This window comes from Balaenoptera borealis (assembly GCF_965194805.1).
Source record: "Balaenoptera borealis genome assembly, chromosome: 1".
Lineage (NCBI taxonomy): Eukaryota > Metazoa > Chordata > Mammalia > Artiodactyla > Balaenopteridae > Balaenoptera > Balaenoptera borealis.
Genome location: NC_138860.1, coordinates 160,306,881 through 160,332,151, shown reverse-complemented (window position 1 = coordinate 160,332,151; position 25,271 = coordinate 160,306,881). Strand labels below are relative to the sequence as shown.

The 25,271-nt window shown below is 52.1% G+C and overlaps 1 protein-coding gene across 9 annotated transcripts in view; it reads right to left on the bottom strand.

The window, feature by feature from the left end:
• The window catches only part of HIVEP3 (HIVEP zinc finger 3), a 515,337-nt gene that overhangs the window by 106,847 nt on the left and 383,219 nt on the right, over positions 1 to 25,271 (bottom strand). Inside the window, exon 1 of one of the 9 annotated variants that reach the window (XM_082387506.1) lies at positions 21,741 to 21,893. The exons of 7 other annotated variants lie outside the window; for them this stretch is intronic. The gene's annotated coding sequence lies outside the window, so the exon portion shown is untranslated. Of the gene's footprint in view, positions 1 to 898; positions 7,859 to 21,740; positions 21,894 to 25,271 lie in introns of those variants that run through there. One more of the 9 variants, XM_082387509.1, reaches the window with a different exon arrangement.

The following is a 25,271-nucleotide window of genomic DNA, read 5'->3' as shown; positions in this document are numbered from 1 at the left end:
CTCACGGGCTGCTTCTGGATCCTTCCTGGTTCCTCGCCCCATTCTCCAGACAAGAAGCTGCTCTCTCCCGTGGAGTAGTGAGTGAGGTGTCCCAAACAAGAAAAATGAGCAGAGAGGCAGTGGAGCTCAGAGCCTTTGATATGGACAGGACATACTTTGAGAAGACCTGGGAAATGTTTTCCAGTAAAAGCAGAGTTTTTAAAAATAGGGGATGGTGATATATTTCCATTTGTATTGAGGACAGAAAAAGAGGAACTTCAAGTGCAGGGTAATGGATTCCATTTAGTGATAGGCAAGAATATCTGGTCTCACAAACTCTATATGGGGATTAGCAGGAGAAACATCCATGGTTTTAAGACACTGCAGGGAAGGGGGGAGGGAGGCCCTGAATGCACATATAGGGCACCCAGCCCAGGAGTCTAAGAGAATAAAGAGTGGCAGGAAGAGAAAGTGCAGATGAAACCCCAGGGCCTGCACGTGAGGTTGAGGTGCTGACAGCTGCCACGGGTAGAAGGGTAGAGGAGTTGTTTCCTGCCATACCAGGCCACACCTAGTGATGGCCCCCTCTCACCGGAAATCTCCTGCAGCCAGGTGCAATAAACAGCCCATTGGACTGGTCCACCTTTGAGGTCCAGCTGCATCCAGCCACCTTGGACAAGACACTCCCTGTCACTGGGCTAGACCCCAGGGTGCAAAGGTGAAGAAGTGCTGGCCCCTGCCACAGGGTGTTCTCGATCAAGTAGGGAAGACGGGCCAGAAAATCAGTGGTTACCTCCCTTCCTCCCAAGGATCCCCAAACTCGGGCTGTTTCCCCACAAGAAGGCTCATCACATCTCCCCAGTTTGTAGAGGCATAAGGGAGGGGTAGGGAAGGAAACCCACATTTGTTGAGTGCCTACCATGTGCCAGTGTTGTCCTTCTATTATCTCATTGTCACACTGATGCTACCATCTGACAGCTGAGGAAACAGAGATGTGGACAGCCTTGCACAGCAGAAGGAGAGCCCCAGGCTTTAGTGTTAGATAAAACCAGGCACCATTGGTCTCTGTTGCTGTGTGGCTTCAGGCAAGTCACTTAACACTTCAAGTCTCAGTCTTCTCATCTCTAAAATGGGAGCAACAGTGCAGAGCTCGGGTCGGTGTAAGAATTAAATAATACAGAGTCAACTTTCCAGAAAATGGCCTTCTCCTCTTCCTCTTTTGGTTATTTCTGACCTTTTAGCTTTACTTATATTTACAATGATTTTGTGTGCTAAAATAAGAAGATTTCAGATCCCATAACAAGACTGATGCAACTTATTGACAGGGAGGGCACGGGGGAAAAAAAAAAAGCAGGTTGAAGCCCTGGGAGACACTGGGGACTGCAAAACCTCAACCACTGGTCCGCAGAGGGGAGGGGCCCCAATCAAGGCCTTCGGAGAAGACTGAGAACCAGGGTGTGTGTTTGGAGCAAGAATTGCTTTCTGCACCCACATGGCTACCTCCTTAGCTAAGAGGGGAAGCCTGATGACCCCGGGCCCTCCAGGGATCCAGCCAAGCTTCTGGTCTAGATCGCCACCTGTCCAGTGCTGCTGGCTTCCTCCCCCACCAGCTCAGAGCCTCAGGCAGACAGAAAAGGCTGTGCCAAAGGAAACTGTTTGCTACAGAGCCCTCTGGGTCTGCTCTGCTGTTCTTCCTTTTTTTGGACTTTGTAGCTGTTTGAGTGGGTACCTTTTTCCATAGAAAGTTTCCATTGCATCAGTTATTTACATTGTCACCTCCTATATGTAGGCTGTTTCAAATCGGTGAACCAATCAGGCCCAGAGGGGCCCCCACTGCTTATTGGGGTGAAGAGCACCAGGGTCAGCCCTCAGAGCCAGACAGCCCCACCATTCCGGGGGGGTCTGACAGGTGGGAGAAACCGTTCCAACCTTGGCAGGGCCACCTTTCATCTGCTCTGTCCCCTTGGGAAGCCATTTCTAGGGTGGAAGTTAAGAGGACAGGCCCCTGGGTTCGAATCTCTGCCTCTTCCACTTCCTAGCTGTGTGACCTGCCTAGGCAGGTTATTTACCTAACATCTCTGGTTGCGGTAAACTAATTTGTAAAATGGGAATAACAGTAGCACCCGCATGGCTGGACTTGGGGAGACTCAGTTCATCCACATAAAGTGCTTAGAACAGTGCCTGGCCTAAAGCCTCAATAAACGTCAATAAATATAGATAGAGGCCTCTTTTTCCATCACCCTTGCGAAGACCTCAGTAGTCATCCCCTCCTCTGGACCAGTACCTAGCAGCGTCTGAAAGGTCACCCTCTCCACTAGGCCAGATAAACTGACACTCAGCTCTCACCACGCCCCTCCCTGTACCAAATTCTTCAGTGGTTCTTCCTGGAGAGTAAAGTCTACACTTGAGATCTCCTCTACTAATAGCCAGGCTGCCCCTGACATCAATGCTCCCCTATAGAACCCCTGCTCCTGCCAAACTACCATGCTCACAGTTGGCCTGCTTCTGTGCACTTTTGCCTGTCTGGAATGCTCTTCTCCATTTCACTGTGGCCAAATCCAACCACATCCACCCAGGTGAGCCCAGCTCATATGCCACCTCCTCCATGAAGCCCTCCATGCCCTCCCCTCTCTGGCCAGAAATGATCTCTCATTTACAGCACGTGGTCTCTTTATTGTGGCCTTTCCCTTTTCTCCCCTGTATATGTGGAACATAATACTTATGCAAATGTTTGTCAGCATCACAGACAAACCACATGACCTTTGAGGACAGGACTAGGATGTGTGTGACACATCTCTGTTTCACTCACAGAGCTTTGAGCATAATTCACGACAATGAACGAGGGGATAAACTCTGAGTTCTCTCAGTTGACCACCCCTAAGTGTAGGTATGTTGGTGAAGATGAGTCAACAGCCCCAGAGCATCCACATGTTCTCAGCTCTCCTTGAGGGAACCAGCAGATGGGGCGTCAGTGAGGACCTCAAGGGGCTCACAGCCCCAGCCCAGCCCTGGCTCCACTGCTGTCCCAGGTAAGCAGCCCACCGCCCAGGGTGGAACCCTGAACCTCAGCATAGGGGCCTTGCAAAGCATCCGAGGCATCCTGAGAAGTCCAGGAGCTGTGGCTGACTGCTCCCTTTCCTGCACCCCCTACGTTCCACGTGTCCCCAGGTTCTCAGTGAATCGGCTCCGTAAGAGTCTCTCAAGCCCCTGGACTCCTGTCCACCCACCGCCACTGGGCCCACTCTCCCCGCCACGCAGGGCGATGTTTCTGCATCTCAGAGTAAGCAAGTATCACGGTGCGCCATAACCACTTCCAGTGCTTGCTGACCGCCCTTAGAAATCCAGGTTCCTTAAGTGGGTGTCAGAGCCTCTTCCCCATATGGCCACCGTGACCTTCCAGATTCACCCATCACCTGACACTCTTCCTTACTCCTTGCTCTTCAGCTACCTAATACCTGGACATGCCACCTTCTTCCCAGGTTCCAAACCCTTCTTCAGGAAGATCCTCCCTCCCCTCTCTGCCAGGCGAACTCCCACCCATCCTTTGAAAGCTCGGCCCTGGTAGTTCCTCCTTCTCCCCCAGCCCCTCCACCATCCAGGGACCGGGCTGGAACCCCCTTCTCTCTTGCTCCTGACCCTCCAGCCAGAGCTCTGCTGCAACACCGACCCCACCACACTGTGATAGTTATCTTCCTGTGTGTCTGTCTTCCCCACAGACGGCGAGCACCTTTGGGGAAAGAACAACGTGTACCGTCTGTGTACCTCCGGTGCTTGTTAGCACAGCGCTTGGCATGCGGAGTGAATGAGTGATGAGTAACAGCCAGTAAACACACCCCCACTGGCCTGCCTTCCAGGGTGTTGCCCCTGACATCACCACATTCAGGAACTCACTTTCCAGGACAAGCAACATGTCACTCTGCCAAACCAGCAGGTCCATGGTCCCCAACATCGCCCTTTGTGCAGCAGCCTAGGACCCCAAACAGCCTGAGGCTTACCTTTGTGGCGGATGTACATCCTGGGAACCCGGAGATGGGCTGAGGCTTCGGGCGGTTCCAGGAGGAGGGGAATCTGAAGGGCGTTCCGCCTCTGGCCACTCGGAACCAAGACCTTCCATGCTGTTGCCTCCCTCCTGCCCATCCTGCTCACCCCCTGTCCGGACTGTGCCCACCTTCCTATCCTCTTACTCTCATCGGGGTCACCCTCCTGTTTCCCTGACAGGTTGTCTCTACCTACTGTTCTTTAAATAGCTAAATTCCCAGAATATGGGACAGGGTATGGGGTGGCACAGGAGGTGGGCAGGACCCCGGCTCTGCCATTAACCAGCCATGTGACCGAAGACAAATCATGTTCTCCTCTAGCCCTCAGTTTCCCCTTCTGTCAAACCAGAGACTAGAACAAGCCCATCTCTAAGGACCCCTTCTCTTTTATCTCCTTGCCAAGGAGTTGATTTATTTACCAGTCAGAATAATTCTTCCTTATTTTAAAAAAAACAAACAGAGTACCACGTGTCTTTCTCTACTCCTCCTGAAAGCCAGGATGGACCTCTCACTAAGGAAATATGTTAGATGGCCTTTTTTTTTTTTTCAAGAATAATTTAAATCTTTATAATTAAGTTTTCAACTTACTGCAACTCTACAATGCATTCTTTTTTTTTTAAACATCTTTATTGGAGTATAATTGCTTTATAATGTTGTGTTAGTTTCTGCTGTATAACAAAGTGAATCAGCTACACATACACATATATCCCCATATCCCCTCCCTCTTGCATCTCCCTTCCACCCTCCCTATCCCTCCCCTGTAGGTGATCACAAAGCACCGAGCTGATCTCCCTGTGCTATGCAGCTGCTTCCCACTAGCTATCTGTTTTACATTTGGTAGTGTATATATGTCCACGCCACTCTCTCACTTCGTCCCAGCTTACCCTTCCCCTTCCCCGTGTCCTCAAGTCCATTCTCTACATCTGCGTCTTTATTCCTGTCCTGCCCCTAGGTTCTTCAGAACCTTTTTTTTTTTTCTTTTAGATTCCATATATATGTATTAGCATACGGTATTTGTTTTTCTCTTTCTGACTTACTTCACTCTGTATGACAGACTCTAGGTCCATCCACCTCACTACAAATAACTCAATTTCGTTTCTTTTTATGGCTGAGTAATATTCCATTGTATATATATGCCACATCTTCTTTACCTATTCAGTTAGATGGCCTTTTGATTCTTGAAGGAATGCCCTCATTTGGTGGCAATTTCTGTGTCCTCATAAACCAGAGACTTAAAACGCCCTTGCACACATTGGACCTTCTTTTCAAATTTAACAGTTGGGTGAGATAGGTCTTTCTCACTCTTGTCTTACAGATAAAGTGAGGTTCAGGGAGGTGAGGGGCTTGTTAAAGTCCCCCAACTAGTGTGTGGGAGGGGTGCTGCTGGCCCCCAGGACATCACACCATGGCTGCCCAGGAGCTGGCCTTGCCTGACAGACAGGCAAGATACTTTAGTAAAGCAACACCCACCTCCCCATGCTTTTCCACACGCTTTCTCCATGCCTGTGGAAACATCCAGAGATGCACGGGGTGCAAAGCCATGCAGTGCGCTGGTGGCAGGGAGACACCTAATTCCTAGAAGCCAGACTCCTTCCAGGCCCACCATTCTAGAAAATAGGTGATGCTGAGAGCTGGACTTTGTCCAGGCAGAGAAGCTTTTATTTCTGAAGATTCCAGCCTATTCTGCCATCACAGAACTCCTTGCCTTTGAACCCTGTCCAGGACAACAGGAGCTCTGCCCCCCAAGAGAGGGCAATGCCTCATTCCTCCTGGTCTCCCAGGCCCTTCCGGCTGCAGGGCTCCTCCTCTGAGACTCCCAGTGAGGGCTGACTGCATGTGATCTGACTATCAAACAGGGAAGGAAAGGAGGTGAGGGCCCAGAGACCTGGAGAAGAAGGAACAAGGGCTGCAATTCTGGGCCCTCCTTCCAGCCTGTTGTTTTAAACACAATGATGGTGGTTAAAACCAGTACTCATGATTTTGTACTGGTACTTTAAGGATATACTAGTCCTGTCTTCCAAATTATACCGTAACCTCCTTAATGGAGGCCCCACGGTAGGACTGCTACATGCACTTGTGCAGTGCACAACCTGCACAACCATTCACAGCCCATGACTTCCAACCCCTGGATAGCATTCATCATCGTTGTAATTAAAGAACTAACTGCCTCATTACTTATTCTTTCCTCACAGAATATAAATTCTCAGGGGAGGACCAGACCCTGCTTGCCTTGTTCCCAAACTGAAGCCCAGCCCCTAGCACACTATTAACACAGAATAAGCACTCCATAAATATATGCTGGAGTAATAAAGTCATTCAGCCTCTCACTCATGCATTTAATTGGAAGAAGAGCGGACCTGCCCTGGAGCTGAAGGGGAGAGACCTGGGTTCTGGTCCCAGCTCTACCGCCAGCCCCCCATGTGCCCTGGAGCAAGGCATTCCACTCTCTAGGCCTCAGTTTCCTCGTCTATTAAGGGAGTGTGGGGTTAGACTTCCCTACCACGTTTGCGTGACGCTAAGGGTGAGGACCTCCTGAAATTTTGCACCCTGGGCACCTCACTCGCCTCACCCACATCCCAGCCCTGGTTCTCCACATTTTCTCTAGGCTTCCCCAGGTCTAGGCATGCGGGAAGTGTCTAAAGCAAAGGGAGAAGGCACCCTGCTCCAGGCAGGGTGGTGACATATGCCACAGTGGGAAGAGGAGCTATTACTTCTGGACTCAGCTCTGGGAGAGAAAAGTAACACTGACAGCCACGCTCACCCAGACAGCAGTGTTGTCAAAGGCTTTCACACCAATCCTGTTTCCCTCCAGCCTCTCCATGAGGAAGGAGGGACGTGATCAGCCGAGGGCTGGAGTTACCGGGTGCCACAGCCAGGACCGAACCCCAGGCACCCTGTGTTCAAGTCCAGGCCCTTTCAGCACACAGCACAGAGCGTGGCTCCGACCAGTTGGGAGCACAACTGGCTTCAACAGGCAGAAGTCACTAATTCCTCCCCTAGGTTCTGGCAATGCCCAGCGAGTGGCTGGTGCGGGGGAGGGGTGTGGGAGTAGGGGCAGCAGCGTGCTGGTGGCTAAAGCAGACAACGCAAGGTCCCCGAGTGACAAGCCCCAGGAGTGGCACCAAGTGTCAGAGGAATGAGAAGTCACTTAGAGGGGACAGGACAGGAAGCCTGGAGGAAACAGAGGGGACAGTCACTTGCCCACTCAGAGAGCAAGCTGGCCAGAGGGGACCCGTGTCCAGAGTGAGGCAACAGGCAATGATCAGACCTCAGGGAAACAAAAGATCGTGGCTGCAGCTTTCTTCTCTGCGGACCTCTCCCCATGATAGTCTCAGCCTCCCCGGTCACTGCCTGCTGCTGCTGCTGTAACATACAACCATCAAACGCAGTGGCTTAAAACAACGCAAACGCGTTCTCTTACAGTTCTGGAGGTCACAAGTCTGAAACGGGTCACTGGGCAATAATCAAGGTGCTGGCAGGGCTCTGTTTCTTCTGGAGGTTCTAGGGAGAGTCCATTCCCTCACCATTTCCAGCTTCTTGGGGCTGCCTGCATTCCTGGGCTCACGGCCCCCTCCTCCATCCTCAAAGACAGCCACGGCAGTGGAGCCTCCCTCACATCACATCCCTGACAATGAGTCTCCTTCCCCTTCCACATCTAAAGCCCTTTGTGATTGCACGGGGCTCAAGTGGACAATCCAGGATAATCTCCCTATTTAAAAGTCAGCTAGGGACTTCCCGGTGACACAGCGGTTAAGAATCTGCCTGCCAATGCAGGGGACATGGGTTCGAGCCCTGGTCCGGGAAGATCCCACATGCCGCGGAGCAACTGAGCCCGTGTGCCACAACTACTGCCACTCTAGAGCCTGTGCTCTAGAGCCCACGAGCCACAACTACTGAGCCCACATGCCACAACTACTGAAGCCCGCATGCCTGGAGCCCATGCCCCGCAACAAGAGAAGCCACCGCAATGAGAAGCCCACGCACCGCAACGAAGAGTAGCCCCCGCTCGCTGCAACTAGAGAAAACCCGCGCGCAGCAACGAACACCCGACACAGCCATAAATAAATAAATTTATTAAAAAAAAAAATTCAGCTAATTAGCAACCATAATTCCGTCTGCAATCTTAATTCCTCTTTGCCATGTAATGTATTCACAGGTTCTAGGAATGAGGATGGGGACGTCTTCTGAAGGCCGTTTTTCTGCCTACCTACCACGCTGCACAGAACACACCTCCCCCAAATACAGCTCCAGGAGAAAGGCAGCCCAGGCAGAGAGAGAAGGAGATGGGGGTGGGGTGGGGAGCCGGGGCGGGCAGACACACACTCTCACCCTGCCAGCAGCAGTGGCGGCAGCTTCCTGGCTGGCTGCTTAGTGTACATCACTCTTGAAAAACTCGTCATGTTTCCACACTGAACTGGGCACGTGCAGTTTCCACAGTGACTGCGGGAACAGGAGCAGAGCCAGAAATAGTCCCACTGAGCTGGAAAACATCCCCTCCTCGGTGCCACTCACTCTCTCACTCTCACTGTCCCCAGCCCTGTGGCACTGTGGGCACGGGAGGTTCCAACCGGTTCCTGCAGTGTCCCAACCTTTCCTTCTCTGACCTCTCGCCACCAGCACTGGGATCCACTGGGCACCCCCGTGGGCTTGAAGCCCATGATGCTCTGATCTTGCCCCATCCTTGGGCCTCTGGGATGTGACCGGGCCCTGCCCTGAGGCAGCAGGTCCCACGGAAGGAAGCAGCCAGAGGCCCACTCACACCAGCTCAGCTGTGCCCCGCCCTGCCTCTGCTCCCGGTGAGCCCTGCCAGCCTGTTCGGCATTCCCACTCTGGGACTCCCACCTGGGAATCTCGGTCGAAACCATGCCCCTCACCCCACCAGGGAGTTTCTCTCTTAGAAGATCTCACCCCCTGCAGGGGCTAAAAAATTTGCTGAAATATACAGACCCACAAATATCCGGGCCTCACCGTCCACAGCACTCTCTCATACGACATGGTGTTTCTAGGGCCCTGGGAAATCTCTGCCATGACTGTTAACTTCTCATGTTTTACATCCTATCCCATCAAAGGAAAACAAGAGTCACCATACCTTCTATTGATACATGCAAGGCACTGTGCTAAGTATTTTGCACGCACTAGTTCATTTCATCCTCACCTCAACTGCTATGGTCCCCACTTCACAGGGAAGAAACGGAGACTCAAAGAAGGGATACAACTTGCCAGGGTCACACAGCCAGAACGTGGTAGGGCCCGGACGGGAGCCCGAGGTGCCAGACCCCAAGGCTAGGCTGTAGCCACCTGTCATGTTGGGGGGCGGGGTGGCCAGAGGACGCACACAGATGACCACGCTAATGCTAACTGAGATGTTCCAAATTGCCTCCTGGAAAGCTCTGAGCCACTCCAGGCATCTCCAGTTTTGTCTCTCTGTACACACTGTACAAGATTTTATTGCGGCCACAAAGAAGTGAGAACTTTCCAAAGAAGTTTGGAAATCACCGACCGTAGCCAACCCTATCCTGTACTGACGACAAGCCCGAGGCTCAGGAATAGACGTGACTCGCCCAGCAGCAGGGCAGGCCTCCGTGCCGGAACCGGAGAGCTCTGCCCATTTCTCCTGGTCCTCGAGGGAACGTCCATGTTCCACCATTCAGCCCTTTGCGTCTCTTGGCACAGAATTTAGAACCAGATGTGGTGTGAGTCGTGGCCCCTGCTTTGACAGCGCTGCAGACTTGCCGGCTTGGCAAGGTGGGAACGTGGTCTCCGTGTCCTCGTCTGTGAAGCAGGGTGTGTGTGGATGCACGAGGGCAGGCACAGGCCTGCTGTGAATCCACTGGGATCGAGAACAACAGCTCTCAGCCCTGAGCCACTGTGACCAGAGACGGCAAGAGCCCTACACTGAGAACCGAAAGGCTCACGCCAAGTCCCAGTTTTGCTACTCGCCACTGTGGATCCTGAGCCACCCGTTTGACTTCTCTGAGTCTTTCTCTTGGAGACTAAAATGTCTCTGTAAGGGGTCCGTATGAGTTTGAAATGAGGTAACACTTGGAATTGCTGGAGGCCCTAGCATCCCCTCAGGGTTGGAATCCAGGCTGATGCTACAGCTGTGGGTAGGGCCCAGGAATATGCATTATCCGTCCCCTCCCCCACCCCCCGACCCAGAATTCCACTGCAGGTTGTCAACAGACCACACTTTGAGAAATCACTCTAGAAAATGCTCAGTATGTGTTTGTAAAAGAGACGAATCCGTGAACATCTGTTGAGCTGCACATGGCTGCTGGAAGACATGGGCTGAAGGAAATAAGTAATTTTCTCCAAATACACTTCCTGTGAAGCCCAAACGATGGGAACTGGGTTGAGGCTTCTTAGGACTGGGAGAATGATGCAATAACAGCTCCCTTCCCAGGGGAGCAGACATGAGCTCCACCTGTCAGACTGGGAGAGACCTGGCTGGAAGGTCATGCCCGGGGCCTCAAGGTCAAACGTTGGGTGGGGTGTTCCAGGGAGCCCCCTGGGGACTAGTTCCAGAACCCGTTCTCTTCAGCATCTCCATGCAGACAAGAAAAAAAAGAACTGAAAATATGCTCATTAAATCTGCATCTGGCACCCAATTTGGCAGGGTTGCCAAAATTCTGTAAGACTAGAATTAAATTAGCAAATTGGAAGTGAAATGATTTTAAGCAGACATGATGGAATTCATCAAAGCCAGGTGGAAGCTAGTGGGGGAAGGGACCCAGGAAAGCCCACACACCCGCCCGGGAGTGGGAAAGCCTGGCCGTGAGCGGAAACAGAAAAGAAACAAACCAGTGAGCAGACCTGACCCAAATGATAAGATTCACCCTTGGAATGTGCTTGGTGACAAAGCCGGCCCCACGCTGGGAGGTGGTGAGAGGCTCCTTCTGGGAGACAGGAGGTGTGGCCGGCAGCAATCAGTGAAGGAAGGCAGCCTTTTACAAGGAGACCAAGAAGAAAGGACCCAGGGAATGGCTGGGAAATGAAACAGGGTGGGTTCCCCAGACCAGGGGCTCCATGAGGGCAGGCACTGGGGTGGTGCACACAGCGCCTGGTGTGCTGTCCAGCTTGTGATCACCATTGCGTGTTTACTGAGCTCGCGGTCTGGGGAAAACACCGGGATGGACTCAGAGGGGCAGGGTGGCCCAGAGTCTATGGAGGGAGGGCCAAGAGGACAGAAGCATTTATTGGGTACTTAGTAAGCATCAGGCACTGTGTTAGATGTTTGCCAAGCATGATCTCATTTCATCTTCTCAATAATCCTGTGCTATAAAGATTAGTCTTTGCTCTTCATTTCCTTGGGCTTTCTTTTTTGTTTTCTTTGTTTAAAAATATATTTTTTAAAAAACACAGAAGTATTTAAAGGAAAATGTGGACCAGTCCCCCTTCACCCTCCCAATTTCTACTCCCCAGCTGAAACTACCACTAACAGTTCCCTGGTATTTTCCCATGCTCTTTTCATGAACACAGAAACACATCTACACGTGCACACACATATATAACTGTTTGTTTTTGTATAAAAATGGGATCAGATTAAACATATCGCACAGAAACCTTTTTCCAGTTAAAAGTATGTTGTAAATGTCCTCCCATGTCAGGACCTATAGATTCACTTCTTTCTTTTTAAATGGCCGTAAAGTATTCCACAGTACAAATTCACCATAATTTTCTAAAGCGCCGTCCCTGATGTACATTGAGGTCATTTTTAAGCTCTCTCAACTGCAAACAACACTGCAAGGGAACACCCTTATATATGTGTGTGTGTGTGTGTATCTTTATGTACATGTGTGTTTCCATAGCTGGTGAATTTTGGGATCAGGGCAGGTATGTGCCTTTATCATTTTCATTGATACCAGTTTAGGCTCACAAGTCCCCTTGACCCTTGCCAGCACTAGATTGTCTCTATTTTTTCACATTTTTGCCTTCTAGAAGCATTTTTATTTATCATCCTTTGTTTTTTAGTACCTAGAGCATTAGTCATATGTTTATGAGCCATTTTCACTTCTCTGAACTACCTGTTTACATCTTCGCACACTTTTTTCAACTTGGTTGTTTTTTCAGTTGGTTGATGGAATTCTCATCCTAAGAATAACAACACATAGCTTTCTATGCACGAGGCACTGCTCTAGGCTCCCCGCAAGTTTCACAGCATTGAATCAAAACCCCAAGAGGGAAGTGGGAGCGTCAATCCATGTTTACGGCCGAGCAAAGAGAGGCTCGGAGACTTCAAATGACATCTGAGGTCACACATGTCTGATGAGGGACAGGCCAGAGGGCCTCGCTGAACCAACCGTTTCATCCTCAAATGAGATATCTGAAAAGCTCCCTCTCCCCGACATCTAACCTATAGAGAAAGAAAATTCCTTCCTTAAATTTTCCCTCTTTCTGTTACTTATCCTTTACTTTATTTGTGGAGTCTAAGTACACATTGATATAATATGCCAGGTAGGAAACTGAAGTTCAGTTTCTAACAGAGGCAATCAGAAAATGGAATTGGACCCTGTACCTTAGACGGGACACGGACATGTTGGGAACGTGCCTGGAGGAGTGAGAAGTAGGATTTGGGTGGGGGCAGAATTTACGCATGGGAGTAAAGAGTCAGGGGACGTGGAGGCTGAGGTGGGACCCCGGCTGGGAAGGGGCTGGCAGGCAGTTTCCAAAGGTCAGGTCGGCAGTTTTCAGGACTCTCCCCTGGGGGCAACATGGGGTGAGAAAGTCTGGTACCAGGGAGTGGGGTGAGGATTAGCTTAGCTAGAAATCGTCATGTAGTCAAAGAGCGATCTCACCTATCCCGGCATGTCCAATGACCTGGCACTGGGAGCAGTAAAGATGCTCGTCGTACAGGGTGACAAACACACCTGTGTTTGTGGAAGTGCTGGGGATCCCTTGTGTGAAAACCACACCTGACAGAGGCCAAATTTGGGGCTTCAGTGGCATTTTTAATGAGGTTCTTTTTTAGCTCCCAAAACACCCATGTCGCACGAGGGTTTCTGGGTTAGAGACCCACCACCGAGCTGTCACATGGCTTGGCTACCCTCATCTCAGGGAACACACGCAGTACTTCAGTCTCCCTTGGACACAGTACACAACGGAGGGGGAAGGGTCATCTGCGTGCCATTTGCCATTTTTCTTCTGAGAAAAGGGCAGTCAAGTTAACAAAATAGGAAAAAAAATGTGGGAAACTGACTTGCTAAAATGAACATGCAGAAACAAGTTTTAGAGTCACAATTTAGCATTCATTTTGGGGTTTTTTTTTTTTTCAGCTTTGACCTCAGATAACTTTAGTGTTTCCCAAAATGTTTCTGTATAGCACTCTAGTTCAGCGATCTTATATATGTATACATCTTCCTTATACAGACACACACACACGTATATAAAATCTATTCCTTATATGTACATATATAAGTATATATATAAAACCGTATGTGTATATATATGAGTCCTCTGATCAATCAAGCTTGGAAAACTGCACACAGAGCACTTTTATTTTCTCCCTGTAACACATCTTTCCATCCATGGCACTTGTGCTCTAGAAAACACACTATGGGAAAGGCTGGACTTCTTTATTTCACAAGATCAGAGCCTGCTTAAAATAAAATCTATCTTGGAGTGGCTGCCCTACTCTTTTAAACATTAGATGCTTTCTAACAGACTCATGGTGATGGTTTCCTGTCCATTTGAGCATCTTCTGCCTGTCCTATATTTCAGGGCTACACCAAATGCCCACATGCCAAGGAACAAACCCTCTGGAAACCGTTAGGAGATCAGGTCACCCAGACAGGCTAAGCTGTGTCTCCCGGGCAGTTGCACAGTGAGGCTGGACCAATCACTTGCTCTGGACTCAGTGGTTTTCAGCTGGAGGGACTGATCCCCAGCCCGCTTGCTTTGTGAGTAGGAAATCACGGCAAGGAAGCCCTTGACCCTGCTCTCTTTCCTTCATTCCAGGAGACACCGTTCCCTGGCCCTGATGTTTTCTACCATAAGAGAAAACCGGCGTTACACCTTCCCTCTCTGATTCTGTTCTCACCACCTCCCGCCACTCTTTCACTGCCATTAGTCACCCCGATTCATAGAGTCACATGAGGCAGCCCTACAAATAAAACTAGGTTTCCATCTGTCTGCTGCAGCATCAAGTGAGAATGAGTTGGTGACCTTTCATCACATATAAAGGGCATACTTGGTATAGCCTAAAATATAGGTTATACGGTATACGAGAAGTTCACCTGGGGGCAGCCTCCGGGGGAGATACCTCTTCCATTCCTCTTCCAGCGTGGTTACAGGCATTGGTTTATAATTTTGCTCCTTCTCGCACAGGTAACTCTAGGGATGACTAGTAGCAGCAGGGATTCAATTACCTGATGACCCATTATGACTCTCCTCATTAACCTGGAGGAGGCTGGCGAGTCGGAGTGTATGTGGATTTATTCATTTATTTTTGGATAAATTTTTCACTTTGGAATAATCCTATATTGACAGCAAAATTGCAAAGATGGAAGAGAGTTCCCATACACCCTTCACCCACCTTCCTTGAACGTTAACACCTTCCATATCCAAGGTACTTCTGTCAAGTGGAAATTGACACTCATACATTACTATTAACTCAACTACAGACTTTATTCATATTTTCACCAGTTTTTCCACTAACGTCCATTTTCTGTGCCAGGATCCCATTCAGGATCCCATATTGCATTTAGTCATCATATTCTCTTAGTCTATGGATTTATTTTTGTTTTCAAAAAAATAAATATCATCCTCTGCTGCATGCAAGGTGGTATGCTGGGTGCCCAGCTGCCCCGCAGGGAGAAACACAGACCTCATGGGTGGCAGAGTCTGGGTTTGAATGTTCACTTTGTCCCTCACTTGGGATATGGTCCTGGGCTTGTCACTCCATATATAGATTTCTCAGGTTCCACATCTGCAACATGGAGATGATACCTTTACCTTGTTAGAGGACTGAACAAGACAGTCTATGTGGACAGGCGTTTTGAAGGTTTAAAGATCCATCCACTTAGAGTCGTATCCAGCTCACTGATATTATCATTAATGCGGGTGTAACGACGATCATGAATTAGACTTGGTATCCTGTATCTAAAGCAGGATGGCCCAGAGACTGAGCTGCCTGACTGAGCTGACCATTTCAGCCTCAAATGAGATCTTTCCAAAGGCTCTCAGGTACACCATAGAGAAAGACAACTCTGCTTAAATTAGTGTATTCATTTCTATACTTCCTTCAAGGCTCTGCTCAAATGTCACCTTAGTGATAACTTCTCTGACCATCCTACATACAAGAGCCCCCGTATCCTTCCCCTGGCATTCTCTGAACTTCTTACCCTACTTGCTTCTCCTCCATGGCACTTAACCCATTTGACGTATTACACATTTATGAGCTCCTTTGTTCACGATATGCCTCTCTCTGCTAGTCTATAAGCTCCAGGAGAGCACTGACTGTTGTCTGTTTTGTTCACTGCTGCATCCCTGTGCCTAGAATTTGGGAAGTATTCAACAGACGTTCAGTAAATGACTGGATTCCCAGTGTCACTCTGCAACCTCTTGCCTCCATCCTGATCATCTGAAAACAAATTCTTCCCATCCAAGCACACTATTGAATTCAAATGAGAGAAAAGCTATTTGTGAAGCAGGTGGCTTTGAGCCTTCTGGGTCTTCTTTAAGGGAGAAAAAAGGAGTGATGCCCTTCTTTTAATTTAATTTCATGCTATTAATGTCCCTTCATCTGCCTCCCCTCCCATGAGCAGCTCTGCCAATTAGAAACCACAGTCTCTTCTTTGTCCAGAGTCTGTCTGCTGGCTTCTCCACAGGATCAATTCCAGTAGAGCCCAGGCTAGAAAAAACTGGTGAAACCCCCATACCCCACCAGCCCACTCCATTATTGAGGCTACTCAGTGTGCACATCAAAGGCCCATGGGCTTCTCAGGGCAGGAAGATGCCAGGGGATCTGGAAGACTGGCCTCAGTGAGGACACTGAGATTCAGAGAGGGGAGGGAACTGGCAATTGACACACAGTGACCTGGTGGCAGGTCCTGGACAGAACCCAGGACTCCTGGCTCTGCATCCTGGCCCTGATTCCTCTTGGGCTGGAACCACCTCCCCAGGCCCACTTTTCACCAAGGGACATGTGCTTATTTCCTTGAGCTCCGGGATGGCTGTCTGCCTGCCCCTGCCCATTCCCGGGGACCTGATGGTCTTGGGCAGCAGTGGGTAGAGGTCACGTTCCAAAAGCAGCAAAGCACAGGACAGTAAAGAGCCAGACAGAAAGGAAATGGGGGTCACATTTACTGACAGACAGGTACTCTTTATCACCATCTCACCTCACACTCACAGTGCCCTACGACAAAGGTGCCATAACCACATTAGATAAGTGAGGAAAAGGAAACGCAGAGAAGCTGAAAAATGCAGCGACTCACAGAGCAAGTACAAGGCAGAGCCAGCAGCAGAGTGGAGTTCCTCCCGGTTCCGAAGCCCTGTCCTCTGCCCGCCGGCTCTAGTAGAGACTCTAAAACCTCGACAGCACTCCAGAGAGGGGTGGGGCCTCCAAACACCACGATCTGCCTCTGGTGAAGTAGCCAGAACAATCCCATTCTACAGATGAGGAAACTGACATCTGGAGAGGAAATGCAACTTGTCTACGCCACATGGCTAGTGAGTGGCTAGACTCTGAGTTTCGCGAGGATGCAGGCGCGCTCCTAGTGCTTAGCCCCGCGCTGAGCCCACGGAAGGGCTCCACCCACTGCCAAAGAATCAATGAATGAATGACAGAGTAGGTTAGAAGTGCAACGTCCTGTGACTCCCACAAGCCCACGTGCTTGCCTCTCAACTGCCTCCACATAGTGACCTCAGGAAGGAACGGGAGACCAGGCTGACGTAGGTGAGCACAGCCCGAACTCAACACTGACCTTCAAACCCCACGTCCCCCTCTGTGAGCCCATGGATCTGTCAGAGGTGTGGAGAGTGAGGCCAGCCCTGGTTCCCACGCAGCCCGCAGCTCCCCACCAGAGCCGGAACTGAGCAACGAAGAGGTGTGGGAAGATGGCGGAGCTGGTAATTCTTTGATCCAAGGACTGGTGTTTACAATATGGAGTGGATTCTCTTTTCAAAAGTCTGGTGTTTGGAGCAAATTGGTCTATTTTTATTGAACCCTTTAGTAGCAACCAGTTCACAAATACTGCAGTTGTTTTATTATTATAATTCATTTTTCATAATAATAACTGAAACTATTGTTTCCTGTTCACCTACTACGTGCCAGGCACAGATATCTCATAAGATATCTGACATAGATGGTCTCCTGTAATCCACCCAACCAGCCTGTAGGGAAGAGTGAGCATTCCATATTACAGATGAGGAAACTGAGGCTTGGGAGAGGTAAAGGAACTTGGCCAAGGTACATGCTAGAAAGCAGGAGATGCAAACTCAGGTTTGTGGGGCTCCACAGCTCGTGCTCCTCCCACATGGCTGATGTGAGGTGGGGACAAAGGGGTTAGAGCCACAGCTGAGGTGGCAGATGGAGGGCCTGCCAGACTTCCCCGGCAACTAGCTGGCCAGGCTTCTCATCCCCAGGCTGAACTTCTAGCACCAGGGGGCTTCTCCACATGCCTAGATGCCATCCCTAGAAGCTCTGAATCAGACAGTGGGGGTAGAACTAGGAACTCTTCCGTTACAAGCCCTCAGGTAACAGGAAAGGACACTCTTGGTTAAACCACTGCTCTCAACTCTCCTCAGGAGGTCATTCTTTCACATCTACATGCTCTTCCAGAAGGTTCCAACATGTTTCTTAAGATATTCGTTGAATGTTTTACAAAGGATATCATGCCTCAGAACCCGAGACCTTACAATTTTAGGATTCTCAACAAAGCAACAATAATTCTGATCATCTACAGATGGGGTGTGACGGTCTGTCTTTATTAACCATGACAATTATTCCCAAACAGCGTGATGTTTATGAAAAGGACTTGGGAGCCCAAAGTCCTGGGTTAGTCCTTTACTAGCTGTGCAACCTTAGGCAAATCAATTCAACAGCATAGTTATTCAGAGCTCTGTGCTGGGAAGAATGAAGATACAGGAGTGGACCAGAAAAGCCACAGTGCTCTTAGCTCTGGGTTCCTCATCTGTAAAATGGGAACCAACAGCTACCAAGTGCCTACGATGGCATGCCAGGCCCTGACATGCTGATTCTCACTTCACAGCCCCAGGGCTTCAGGAAGTAGGCTCTCCTGTGTACTGCTCTGCAGCTGAGGAAGCAGGGATTCCGGGGTGAAGCGGTTTGGGGTGAGCCTGCAGCAGCACGTGGCAGTATCTGAGGTCTCTCTGTCCACCGCCGCCATCCCCCCCTTCTTAACCCTCCCTCACTTGGCAGATGAGTCCACAGGAGAGAGTGCTCTGCAGCCCATCAGGAACCACACAAATGTATGACATCATGGTTATTAATAATGGAAGCGGCACAACTAATTCACGATCCCTCCAGATGGACCACCTGAACTGTTGTGAATCTCCTGCACACAGAGCATCAGATTCTATTATGGCAGAGCTGGGAGGGGTCTTAGGAGCCCAACCCTTTCCTCATTTATAGGGGTGGGGTTGGACAAGATGGGGAGGCAGCCCTCTTAGATAGTCGAGGCAGCCCTACACCCCGAAGCCCGGGATGGACCAAGTTTGGTTTTGTGATTGTACCACGAAGACAATCAGGTCCCAGACCAGATACCAGCCAATGCCCCCTTCAAAGGTGCTGGCAAGGGAATCAGCAGTGGCCCCAAGTGTGGCCTCTCCACGGACCCTCAGCCCTGCTCCTTCCTGCAGTGGGACCTTTGTACCTGCTGTTCTTCTGCTTGGAATACTCCTTTCCCAGATCTTGGCATGGCTATCACTTTTTTTATGGTTCAGGTCTCAGGATAAATGCCAACTCCTCCGAGAGGATGCCCTAGGGCCGTCTTCCGGCTTCCCCTGTTCCTCCCTGACACTCTCCATCACACTGCCTTGTTGGAGTTTCTTCATGGTGTGTATCACCAGTGAGCATTACCTTGTCCATTATGATTCATTCTCTCTTCCCACTGGAATGCAAGCATTGCCTTAAAAAGGTGCCTAGGTTCCAGCAGGCACTCAGCAAACATGCTCAGCGAATCCACCTGGATGTCTGCCTGGGTCACGGGCATCCTAGCAGCCAGTAGTCCCTCACTCGCTCACTCACTCACTCATTCAATAAATGCTTATTGAACGTCTCCTCTGTGCCAGGCATACTCCTAGGAGCTGGGGATTCCAATCCAACTAATGAGACCAAGCCCTTGCCCTAACCGAGCTTTGAGAGTTGATTAAAACAAACGACACAAGAGAAGCCAGAGCTGTTTCAGTCATATCATGTGTGACCAGACAATAGCTGACGGAAAAAAGGTGGGGGGATAAGTATGGCAGAAAATGGGAGAAATGGGAAAACACTGGGGAAATGCAAACATCAGACTGGCCCTGCCAGGGCCTCCCACGTGCTCAATACTCATCTTGGGGAGCTGGTGCCAGGCACACGCCCCCAGCTCTAGGGACATGAGAAAAAGGGGACGTGCCCATTGCCACTAGTGCCTCCTGGCTGCAGCCTAGAGCACACAGGATGGCTATGTGTGTGAGTGTGTACAGGAGTGGCTATGTGCATGTACAGAGACAGGTGTGTGCATGTGTAGGAGTGTGTGTGCGGGTGTAGGGGCACAGGTGTGAATGAGTATACAGGGTCGAGTGTGTGAGCATGGGTGAGAGCGTAGGGAGATAGGGATTTGTGTTTGGAAGTGGACGTGTGAGTGTGTAGGAGTGCATGCGTGTGTGTGTGAGTGGACTCTGGTGCCATTACTCTTCACCACAACCTCCACATCTGGTAGAACTTTACATACTAAAGTCTCCCTCCGCCCCCAACAAATGACGCATAGTAGGTACCTGATCATCATTGAATCCATTTAAATCTTTATGTTTGCCAAATGTATTCTGCAGGGTGTCCACATAAAGCAGCAGAAGAGAACTGTCAACTTCTGGATGTAACCCAATGGGATGAGAGCACTGGATGAGGAGTCTGGGTTCTGGTCCCTGCTTTACCACTAACTACCGGGTGATCTTGGGCCACTGTTTAGCTGTGATCTCAGATAAGGAACTCAGCTCCTCTGGGCCTCTGCTTACTCTTCATTCAAGAAGGCAAGTAGAACTTAGCAACTGGATGACACCACATCATGTCTATTGGTAGCTCCAGAAGCACTGTTTCCTGGGAGAACAAGCATGTGTAACCCGAAAAGGGCTACAGGGTCAACCAGGGAAATGCTGGGTTTGACAATGTTAAACGGGTTTTTTTTTTATTGCAGTACTTCTCAAAGCCTTTAATTTGCCAATATGGATTATGATTGGCCAGAAGGGTTAGAGAGAGCTTGCAGAATTTGCCAGACTTACTAGGATAGGGAAATCTTACTCGTGGCACAGCTTTGAGAACTAATGTTTCACAGAACATACTTTGGGGAATCTGCTAGCAGGCACACGGGACACTTGTTAATGCCCCCTTTCTTGCAGATGACAGAACAGAAGTGGCGTTCAGTCTCCCTAAATCACAGAGCAGAGCCATGGCAGATACCAGCCCAGAATCATCCAAACCACAGGAACTGGCATGTGCACAGGGCTCTATATCTACAGAACATTTTCACTTATATGATCTCAATTTTCCCTGACAACATTCCTCTGAGGACCCTCCTCCCCATTTTCCAGATGATAAAATGCAGCCCGAAAGATATTAAGGAATCTGCCCAGAGCCACTAAATGATGGACCCATTACTTGCCTTTATCATTTTTCCCTATGACCTTGATCAAGTCGTCAATAACGACATACTATATTTTACAGATAAGCAACTGTAGCCACTTCACAGAGCCCCCTGCCAGATGTCGAGGCGGACACACCTGCACCTGTTCTGCAGCAGCCACCACTGCTGTCCGGGATCCCAGGCAGCCTGCACTGGTTAAGAGGGGAGGGGAGGGTGCTCAGAGAAATGCCCATGGAGTGAGAGCCGCTCTGGAAACACCCAGGCTGGGAGGCCGGGACTAGCTCCCTGCCAGTCGCCACACCCTCCTGACCATGCCAGGTACATCCCCCTCGGCAATATCCCCGGTGCCAGGTGCCACTCTGCAAGGGGGCAAGAGGAGCCAGATCAATGCTAGTTTAACTCACTCCCAGTAAGCCCGAGGAGCCCAAGGCCGGTCTGCTGTGACAGTCTGAAACTGCCACCGCCTCCAGGGGGAAGCGTGGCTAGGGCTGCCAAAGTCATTCGGCAGTTCCCACCGGGGTGCTTTGTCCCGCCTTGTCCGGCAGTGCGAGGCCCAGGAGGCGCGGCGGGGTGCGGGTCTGCTCGGGGCACAGGGGCCGAGTGAGGCTGTACCAGGCACGAGTGTGCGAGAGAAGTGTGAACGCGGGAACGCTGGTGTCACCCCGGGGCGGTGACAGAAGTAGCGTCTGGGAAACGCAGGCAGAGAGCGCGTGCACCAGGCAACCCCAGGCTGCGGAGGAGTCCCGGAGGTCCGGGGAGTTGGCCCGACGCGCTCCTGCACGCGCGCCCGCGCCCAGCCCTCTCCCACCCGCCGCGCTCCGAAGGGTGATCCCGCTGCCGGCCGGCAGGGCTGCTGGCGCGCTTGGCGGTGCCGGCTCCCTGCTGCCAGGCCGCGGCGGGGCGCGGGGCGCTGGCGCTCCCTGCTTACCTGCGGGCGGCCGCGACTCCGCGGCTCCGGGCTGGGCTGCGCCGGGCTGGTCTGGGCTGCGCTGGGCTGCGCGCCCTGCCTCCGCGCGGCTCAGCAGCGCCCGCTCGCTCGGCTCCGCCCGGCTCGGCTCCGCCCGGCGGTGCCCGGGGCGCTCGCTGGCGGCCCACGCGGCGCGGGGTGGGCGCGGGGCGGGCTGGCGGGCGGGCGCCGGCGGCGGGCGCGGCTCTGGGCCGCCCCGCGGCCGCTTGGAAGCTCCTTATTTGGGCAGTGATGTCAGGGGAAGTCGCAGGGGCAGGACCACCCACTTCTTTCCATTCACTCCCCAGAGTTTCCTGTCGCCGAGCCCGGGGGACCCCGGCGCCCGCGCGGGGCGCCTCTCCGGCCGGCTCGGCCTCGGCGTGCCCAGCCTCGCTGCCCGCCGCTTGGGGTCCCCGGGCGGCCGGGTCCCGGCGGGCGGGCGGCCGCCGGGGAGGGTCTGCGTCTGGGGAATCCCCGGCTCCCGGAGGCCGCAGGGAGGGTCTGCGAGGCGGCCTCCGCGGTGACAGGCCGTGTCACTCCGGGCGCCGCCCCTCCCTCCGCGCCCGCCCCGGCTCCCGCGCTGTCATTTCCTCCCGGGCCCTCCGGGAAGGGCAGTCAGGGAAGCCCCGGTCGCTGCCGCCGCCGCCGCCGCCGCCGCGCGGGGCCCCTACTCTGCAGCAGCCGGCCCGGCGGGCGTCCATCGTCGTTCCCACAGTGCGCGGTCCCCGCCTTGCTCTCGTGTGCCAGCCCCGCTCCGGGAAGCCCGCGCCTCCCAAGGCGGGAATATACCTTCAGGAGCGCTGGGCGGGGCAGGCCTGGCCGGGCTCCCTGGGCTCCAGCCTCAGGGTGAGGGTGGGGCCACCCCGGGGCTCCCCAACGGCCTGACTTTGCCAGAAGCTACCGGATCCCAGGGTTTGGGACCTGAGCACATTGGTCCCCGCTTGGGCCAGCTCCCAGCTGGGACCCCCACGGGGCTGCTTCCCGAGGGAGCGAACGGCCGGGGCCTGGAGACCTCACCAGGATCTGTATTTTACAGATGCGGCACCCTGAGGTTCTGACTTGTCAGGTGATTCACCCGAGGTCAACTCTCTGCTGGACAGGGGCTGACCCTGGCTAACGCCAGGCCTGGCCTCTGCTGGCTGGGAACAACGTCAGGAGGTTCTGGGGCCTGGGGCCAAAGTCAGGACGAGAGTGAGGCAAGCTGAGTGCCCAGGGTGCCAGCTGAAGGAGGCACTCCCTCGCCAGGTCACAGAAGTTCAAGTACCCACAGGGTGACTGACCACTAAGCTGACCAGGGCTTCCACAAAGGCCTCGGAGGCCCCAGGCTTCCTCTGGCTCCAAAGTGATGGCCTCAAATTCAAGGCCCTGCCAGTCACAGGAGTAGGCTCCCTCTGGCCAGAGGCCATCTAGACTCCCCCTGGCCAGAGGCCATCTAGGCCAGGGGCTAGTGGCCCCGGGGATTTCTGTGCCTTCTCCATACAACAGCTTCTGGCAGAGCCTCCACCTTCCCTCCAAAGCCAGGTTAGAGCAAACAAACCCCTCCCGGACCACCAGCTGTAATGGAGAAACCCCGACTTCCAAAGGGGAACTGCACTCCTAGGTGCCCTGGGGAGGGAACCACAGCTCCAGGGCCTGCAGGGGGTGGAGGGAGGTGTGATCGCAGCTGGACACTCACTGGGCCTGTACACTCACGTACACAATTGCACACCCGCTGGCTGGTTGCCAAGGCTCCCAGCTGTTCTGTTGATCACCACCAGCCCAGTACCCCCCATCTTCCATCAGCTCGCAGCTCTCAATCCCAGCTCTAATTGGGTCATCCCCTTTCTGACAAAGGCCCCATCGACCAGCTGCATCTCCTGCAGTTCAGCCCTCTGCATCCTTTGCCAGCCCTCTCTCCAACCTTCCACCAGCTTTCATTTTTGGGGGTCTTTGCACAGACTTTCCTCTGTCTGAAATGCCCTCTCTACCCTTCCTGCGTCCTTCACACCCTGAATCAAGCCTGCCCTTGACATAAGTCTCTCTCTTAATTAGGGCAAGTGAGACAGGGTACCCCGTGGGATAGGACCCTGCCCCTCACTCCACTCCTGCCCTGCCCTCTCTGCCCTGCTTACTGTTCCTGGCTGGGAGCAGCTCCAGGTGGGAGCAAGTGGGTGTCTTGTTATAATTCATATGCCCAGAGGGGTGACATTTTGTGATTTGCACGAAGGCTTAGATGACAGCCTTGTTCTTGCCCCAGGATGAGGACCCTCTCCTAGCTTTGAAGGCTGGCCCTGCCCCACTGGAAACTCCTAATGGATTCAGTCACCCTCTTATGTTGTCACAGGCAACTCAATGGTTCCTGCCTCTAGAGATGTACCCATCACCCCAAGTTTCAGTCAGCTGGGAGAGGTCTCCCCTCTTTCCAGATTGGAAGCTGCCAGGATATTTCCATCTTGGTTCTTCTCTCCTGCCAAGACTGAGAAGTTTACAAATGTTTGTTAAGTGAACGAATGATCCAGGGGGGCAAATCAAGAGACAAGCTAACCATAGGAGGGGCAGAGTGATCCAATTTAGAGCTGTACCTGAGGTTCCAGGGGCCCTGGCTAGGGGCTGTGGTGGAAGGTGGGTTCTCAGCCAGACTGGAATGGATGCTCAGGAAGCTGGGCCGATGTGCCAGCCCTGCAGAGGCTGCCCTGCCAAGGCCCTTTCCTTGGACCGCTCCTTTGTTTCAACTTTCTGTGGCTTGGGATTTGTCTTCCCCCTCCTTTCCCTTAGCAAACTCCTGTGAAGCCCCATCTAGGCAGCCTGGGACATTCCCATCCCAACCCCCAAACATACAGTCCATACTTCCCTTCTATAGCAAAGTAGCAGGGAAGGCATGAGGAAAGTGTGTTTTATCAAGCACCTTCATTGTGCCAGACATAGTCACTCTGGATTTTCCGGAACCCTGCAAAGATCCTGCTATTTACCCCTCAAGCTGCACTTCCCATCCAGCTGTGGCCATCCTCCAGGCCAGGAGTGTCAGCCCAGAAGCCTTCACTCAGCTCCTCCTACAACCAAAGCTCCTTGTCCTCTGTCTTGAGACTCAGCCCCCATCCCAATTCTGGTGCCAATTCTCACTGGAGGCTAGAAGGTCTTCAGGACTGCAGCCTCAGAGCTCAGGGACACAGGATGGAGGCAGGCAGCCTTGCTTCAAGGCTAGAAGCCTGAGCCCAACTCTGTTCCGTGAGCCACCACCCCTACCCTGGGGCCCCAGGCACCTTTCCCATCCTGCAGCTGGATGGGCCCCAGGTGAGAAGGCAGGTGGTGCCAGGTGCCAGTTCCTTCCTATCAGCCCTTTCCCTGCGTATAACTGGGCCAGGTCTTGAGAAATTCCCAGAGCTTGGCCCTGGGGGCTTTCCCACATTCCTTCATTCTTCAAACATGAATCAGGCTCCTTCCCTGTTCTGGGAACGTGCAACACACAAACCTGTGTTCTAGGAGCTCTATCCAAGGATGGAGACTGGCAGGTAAGCAGATCATCCCAGTGCAACT